The sequence below is a fragment of the Myotis yumanensis genome, unplaced genomic scaffold (genome assembly GCF_028538775.1).
Source record: "Myotis yumanensis isolate MYYU_CA2020_CCGP unplaced genomic scaffold, mMyoYum1.0.hap1 SCAF_23, whole genome shotgun sequence".
NCBI lineage: Eukaryota > Metazoa > Chordata > Mammalia > Chiroptera > Vespertilionidae > Myotis > Myotis yumanensis.
Window position 1 is genome coordinate 8,510,562 of NW_027223774.1, and position 6,582 is coordinate 8,517,143.

Below are 6,582 nucleotides of genomic sequence, written 5' to 3' on the forward strand. Positions count from 1 at the left end.
GGGTGGACGCCAGAGGCAGGAGGACCGAGGCAGAGAGAAGCTGGGAAAGAGATGGGGAGGGGAAGGAAGCGATCTCACAAGAGGTGACGGAAGGGAGGAAGGGACAGGAGAGGGTTTCTACCCAGGGTTCTGTGGAAGTCTGATTCTAACTTTTTATTTACTGATTTGAGAGAGAGAGAGAGAGAGAGAGAGAGAGATCTGTTGTTCCATGTATTCAGGTATTCATTGGTTGATTCTTCTATGTGCCCTGACCAGGGATCCAGCCGGCAACTTTGGTATCAGGACGATGCTCTAATAGACTAAGCTACCCAGCCAGGGCTCTAACTGATTTTTTTTTTTTTTAATTCAGGCTCCTGAGCCTGACCCTAGAGATTCTTTTTTAATATATATATATATTTTAAAATAATTTTATTGATTTTTTACAGAGAGGAAGGGAGAGGGATAGAGAGTTAGAAACATCGGTGAGAGAGAAACATCGATCAGCCGCCTCCTGCACACTTCCCAATGGGGATGTGCCCGCAACCAAGGTACATGCCCTTGACCGGAATTGAACCTGGGACCCTTGAGTCCGCAGGCCGACGCTTTATCCACTGAGCCAAACCGGTTAGGGCTTTTAAAATATATTTATACTGATTTCAGAGAGGAAGGGAGAGAAGGAGAGAGAGAGAGAGAGAGCGAAACATCAATGATGAGAGAATCATGGATCGACTGCCTCCTGCAGGCCCCCTACTGGGAATTGAGCCTGCAACCCAGGCATGTGCCCTTGGTGGGAATAGAACCCGGGACCCTTTAGTCTGCAGGCCGACGCTCTATCCACTGAGCAAACCCGGCTCGGGCTGTAGGACCCCCTTTATGTGAAATATCCAAAATGGGCAAACCCGCAGGGACAGGAACCAGATCCGTGGCTGCCTAGGGCTGAGGGGAGCGGGGAGGAGGAGTGATTGGTCAGTGGTTCTGTTTGACACACAGACTCTGGCTACAGCCACTCCCACTTCTTGCAGCTGGAGGCTCGGGGAACAGGGACTGGCCTGCAGCTGTGAGCACCTTTGCCAACTCCCCCAGGAAGCCCTCAGGGCTCTCAAGAACCCCATGCCTCCCACTCATCATGGCCCAGAGAGAACTCAGCCACCCCGACACCTGGCCATGGATGTGGAAACTGAGGCACAACTCGATGAAGACACACACACACACACACACACACACACACACACACACACACAGTCAGGGGGCAGAACCGGAGTTTGAACCCAGGCAGACTCTCTCGAACACATCGCTAATCCTTATCCAAATATATGCATAAGCAAATGGCTGCCTGCCTGGGTGAGTCCTTGTGGGAATAGACGAATGTGTGGCCGCTCCTGCAGGTTTCAAAGAAAGAGAATAGCTTCTTAAATAGGGTTGTTTTTGCCCTGACCGGTTTGGCTCAGTGGGTAGAGCGTCGGCCTGCGGACTGAGGGGTCCCAGGTTCGATTCCGGTCATGGGCATGAACCTTGGTCGTGGGCACATCCCCAGTAGTGGGTGTGCAGGAGGCAGCTGATTGATGTTTCTCTCATCGATGTTTCTCTCTATCCCGCTCCCTTCCTCTCTGCAAAAAATCAATAAAATATATATACTTTTAAAAATAGGGTTGTTTTAAATATATCTTTATTCAGAGAGGGAGGGAGGGAGAGGGAGAGAGAGACAGAAATATCGATGTGCTGCCTCCTGCACATCCCCCACTGGGGGATGGAGCCCCCAATCCAGGCATGCCTGTACCCTGACCGGGAATCAAACCGGCAACTTTTCATTGCACGGGACGATGTCCAACCAACTGAGCCACGCCGGCCAGGGCTCTGAATTCGTTCCCAGCCAGAACTCCAGTACCGAGGCTGCTGAACGGAGCAGGCCGGGGCTGGCCCTCCCAGTCTGACACCTGGTGTGGTTTCAGCACCAACAGATGGTCCTGCGTGGTGGTTAAGGGAAACAGACTTCGGGGAGAATATACGACTCACCCTAATTGGCGAATGAAATAAATTATTGTGTCAACTAAATTGCACAATTCAACTGGGACTAGTCACCTGTCAGATGCGCAGCAGCCACAGGTACCGTACTGAACAGCACAGATCCATCCAGATCCGATGGAAGCTCCTTGAAGTTAAGATTTGTATCTTAGTCTTCCTGCTCTCTTTTACAAATAATAGACATCTCTAGCGCTCTCTCTCTCTCTCTCTCTCTATATATATATATATATATACTAGAGGCCTGGTGCATGAAATTCATGCACGGGTAGGGCCCCTAGGCCTGGCTGGCAATGAGGGCTGATCTGTGGGGTGACCAGCGGGACGATGGGGGGGGGGGGCGCCCTGCTGGCACCCGCCTTGGCTGGCCTGGGGCCTGTGGGCTGGGGGCAGCTCCTGCATTGAGCGCCTGCCCCCTGGTGGTCAGTGCATGTCATAGCGACCAGTTGTTCCACTGTCCGGTCGATTTTATTATATAGGAGATATATATATATATATATATATATATATATATATATATATATGTGTGTGTGTGTGTGTGTGTATAATTTGCATTTTAATTTTTTCCATTTTAATTTTTTCATTACAGTTAATTGTCCATCAGTAGGTGACTAGATAAAGAAGACATGAGACAGTTACACAATTGGGGAATATTAATTGGCCATGAAAAAGGATGAAGACATCATTTGTGACAACATGGATGGGCCTGGAGGGCATGATGCTACGTGAAATAAGTCAGAGAAAGTTAATTTCTTTATTGTAAAAATGTGCAGAGCTGACTTCGATGACAGAATGTTTTTTTCCTTAGATGTGAAGAAATATCAGCTGCAACTTTTATATATATATATATAATTGATTTTTTACAGAGAGGAAGGGCCAGGGATAGAGTTAGAAACATCGATGAGAGAGAAACATCGATCAGCTGCCTCCTGCACACCCCCTCCTGGGGATGTGCCTGCAACCAAGGTACATGCCCTTGACCGGAACCGAACCCGGGACCCTTCAGTCCGCAGGCCGACGCTCTATCCACTGAGCCAAACTGGTCAGGGTTTGATGCTACAACTTTTGTGTATCTTTCCACCTCTCTCTCTCTCTCCCTCGATTCTCTGCTCATTCATTTATTCAGTCAGTCACTCAACAAACAATCTGAGATGCCGACCTGCCCGATGCTCTCTGCTGGGTGATGCTGGGACCACAGAGTGAATCAGAACTAAGCTCTTCCTACCACCCTGTCTTCCTACCATCCTTCCCAGCAAACCTCCTCCATGGAGGTCTACTCACTGCGAGTCCCCTGCAGCCACACTCTCTCTGGGTTTCCACAGACTTCCATGTTGAGCAACCCTGCAGTCACCGGCCTGTCCGGTCCTCACTCAGATTTTCCACAGCGTTCCCTGGGCCGGCTGCTCCCCTCCCGGCTTCCGGATGCCGCACGTTCCTGGTTTTCCTCCTCCTCTTGTTAGCTCTCCTTCCTGTCCTCCTGCATGAATAGGCCCTTTTTCCTTCACAGGTGTCTGGACAAACAAGGGTGTTCCCAGGCCCCGGTCCTAAGCCTGCATATACCTGACAGTCTCACCTGCCACCTGTCGCCCGAACAGGTTGGTTCTTGGGCCTCTCCCTGGCTCCAGGCCTGTGCCTCCAACAGCTTCCTGAACGACCCAGACCAAGCTCACCGCCTGTCCCCACCGATCTGCGAGCTAAACATCTGTCGGCTGCCTCCAGCACGCCCCCTACGGGGGATGGAGCCCACAACCCAGGCGTGTGCCCTGCCCAGGAATCAAACCCGCAACCTTTCGTTGCACAGGGCGATGCCCAGCCAGCTGAGCCACACCGGCCAGGGCTCTGAATTCGTTCCCACCCAGAACTCAAGCAGCAGGTCCAGTCTGACTCCCCCAGCCTAACACCTGGTGGTGTTTCACCACCAACAGGTCTGAGGCCTGTTCCCAGCCCCACCCTGTCTGTGTGGTGTCCCCACCATCCACGCCGTCCCCTGGCTCAGACCCTCAGGAGACTGACCTTATCCAGGGCCAAGTTTCCTTTACTTCTTTCTTTTTTAAAAAAATATTTAAAAATATTTTTATTGATTTCAGAGAGGAAGGGAGGAGAGAGAGACAGAAGCATCAATGATGAGGGAGAACCATTGATCGGCTGCCTCCTGCACACCCACCACTGGGGATCGAGCCCGCAACCCGGGCATGTGCCCTTGACCGGAATTGAACCCAGACCCTTCAGTTTGCAGGCTGACGCCCTGTCCACTGAGCCAGACCAGCCGGGGCCAAGTTCCCTTTATTTCTGCTGAGACTTCCATTCAGCTCCCAGGACGTCCTCAACTGCCCGCTCGCTCCCTGTCTCTGAAATCTCTCTCCTGACCTCCTGGAGTCTCAGTCCCTTTTGCTTCCAAGAGGCCCGACCGGGGTCTCCTGCCTCCTCAACCCTCCCACAACCTGCCTGCTCCTTGCATCTTACCATTGAACTTGTTGGAATCAAAGCTTGGGTTTCAAGCCCGTGGTCCCCTGTGACATTATCCTATATAATAAAGAGGTGATATGTAAATTAACTCTCACGCCCTCACAACATGGCTGCCTATGACCAGGCCGGCAGGGGTGGTTAGTGAGGGAGGACCAAAGGACTGAACAGCAGGCTGTGTGGGGTGACCAGGCCGGTGGGGGGAGGGGTGGGTCATGAGGGGCGACCAGGCTGGCAGGGGGTGCATTTGAGGGTGACCAGGCCAGCAGGGGGGGGGGCAGTTGGGGGCAACCAGGCTGGCAGGGAGGGGCAGTTGGGGGCGACCAGGCAGGCAGGCAGGTGAGCGATTAGGAGCCAGCGATCCAGGATTGTGAGAGGGATGTCCGACTGCCAGAATTGGGCCTAAACTGGCAGTCGGACATCCCCTGAGGGGTCCCGGATTGGAGAGGGTGCAGGCTGGGCTGAGGCCTCCCCCCCCGCCCCCAATGCACAAATTTCGTGCACTGGGCCTCTAGTAATTTATAATAAGAAATATATGTTTGATTTTCATTTCCAATTCTGGCACAGAGCCCCTAAAACCCTTTGCACGCATGTCAAACTGGCATGCAACCCACAATGAATATTTCTGGGGCCCAGCCAATATAATGTTATGTAAGAAACATTTTAATAAAAATTTCATAACTTAATTTTTACAATATCCTGTTATACATAATTACTAATAACGAACTATAACTTGCGCTAATGACTGATGATTATAATCGTGTTGCATTCATTTCCCTTACGCGTTTTACACGCAGGTGCACCATTTCTCTCCACTAATACCAGCAGCGAATATTCTAGCAGCCGATGGCCACGTCATTAGTCTTGGACTGACTTGTTTAGTGTGCACAACAGGAAATATTTCGCTTCCAGAGAACAAGAAAAATAGGTTCATTTGCGTGACGCTTATTAATCTGTGCAGTGATTCAGTGTCTGGTAAGTTAATGTTCAAGAAAAAATATTAATTTTTATTAAAATGTTCTATTATTTTATGTGAACGACGACTCATTTATTCCGGCCCTTTGTATTCAGCACGTCTCTATCAAAATAAACCTACGTGTCTATGAAAATTGAAGCTTCTGTTTTTTTTTCGGCCCCACAGACACTTCCACCTTGTTCATTGGGCCCGTGTTAGCCTTTGAGTCTGACATGCTTGCCTTAGCGTTTCCTAAGTGAAGCGACTATAAAGGTATCTCTTGTCCGGTGGGTGGGGTGACTTTGGGAAGCCACCTGAGGATGGGGGCTGGATGCCAGGGGCGCCAACCATGTGATCAGAGGGTTGGAACTTCCAGGGACGGGATAGGGCTGGAGGTTGAACCAGTCACTGAGGGCCAAGGTCTCAATCAATCACGCTCCATAACACCTGGGAGGAGAGGCTGAGAGCTTCCGGGGCGGTGACCACTTGGGGATTTGGGGGGTGGGGTGGGGGAGAGCGTCCTTTCCCCACGCCTGGCCCCCTGCATCTCTTCCATCTGGCTGCTCTTGAGTCATATCCTTTTACAACAAACCGGTGACCCCGTCAGTCAAATGCTCCCCTGAGTCCTGTGAGCTGCTCTAGGAAGTGAACGGAACCCGCGGAGGGGGTCCTTGGACACTCAGATCTGCAACAACCTGGACATTGATTGGCATCTGAGTTGGGGTGGGGTGGGGGCGGGCAGTCTTGTAGGACTGAGCCTTCAACCTGCGGGATCCCACTATCTCCTGGCAGGCAGTGTCGGACTTGAGTTTCGATTGTAGGACCCCCACCCGGTGTCCGAGAATTGCTTGGTCACCTTGGGGAACCCCATCCCACACCCATGGGGGGAAGTACAGGAATGTGTTTCCATTGACCTGGATGGATTCAACTCGCTGATGAAGTTTCCTTCGTCTAGGGCCGTGGTCGGCAAACTGCGGCTCGAGAGCCACACGCGGCTCTTTGGCCCCTTGAGTGTGGCTCTTCCTAAGCCTTGGGAGCACCCTAATTAAGTTAATAACAATGTACCTACCTATATAGTTTAAGTTTAAAAAATTTGGATCTCAAAAGAAATTTTAATCGTTGTACTGTTGATATTTGGCTCTGTTGACTAATGAGTTTGCCGACCA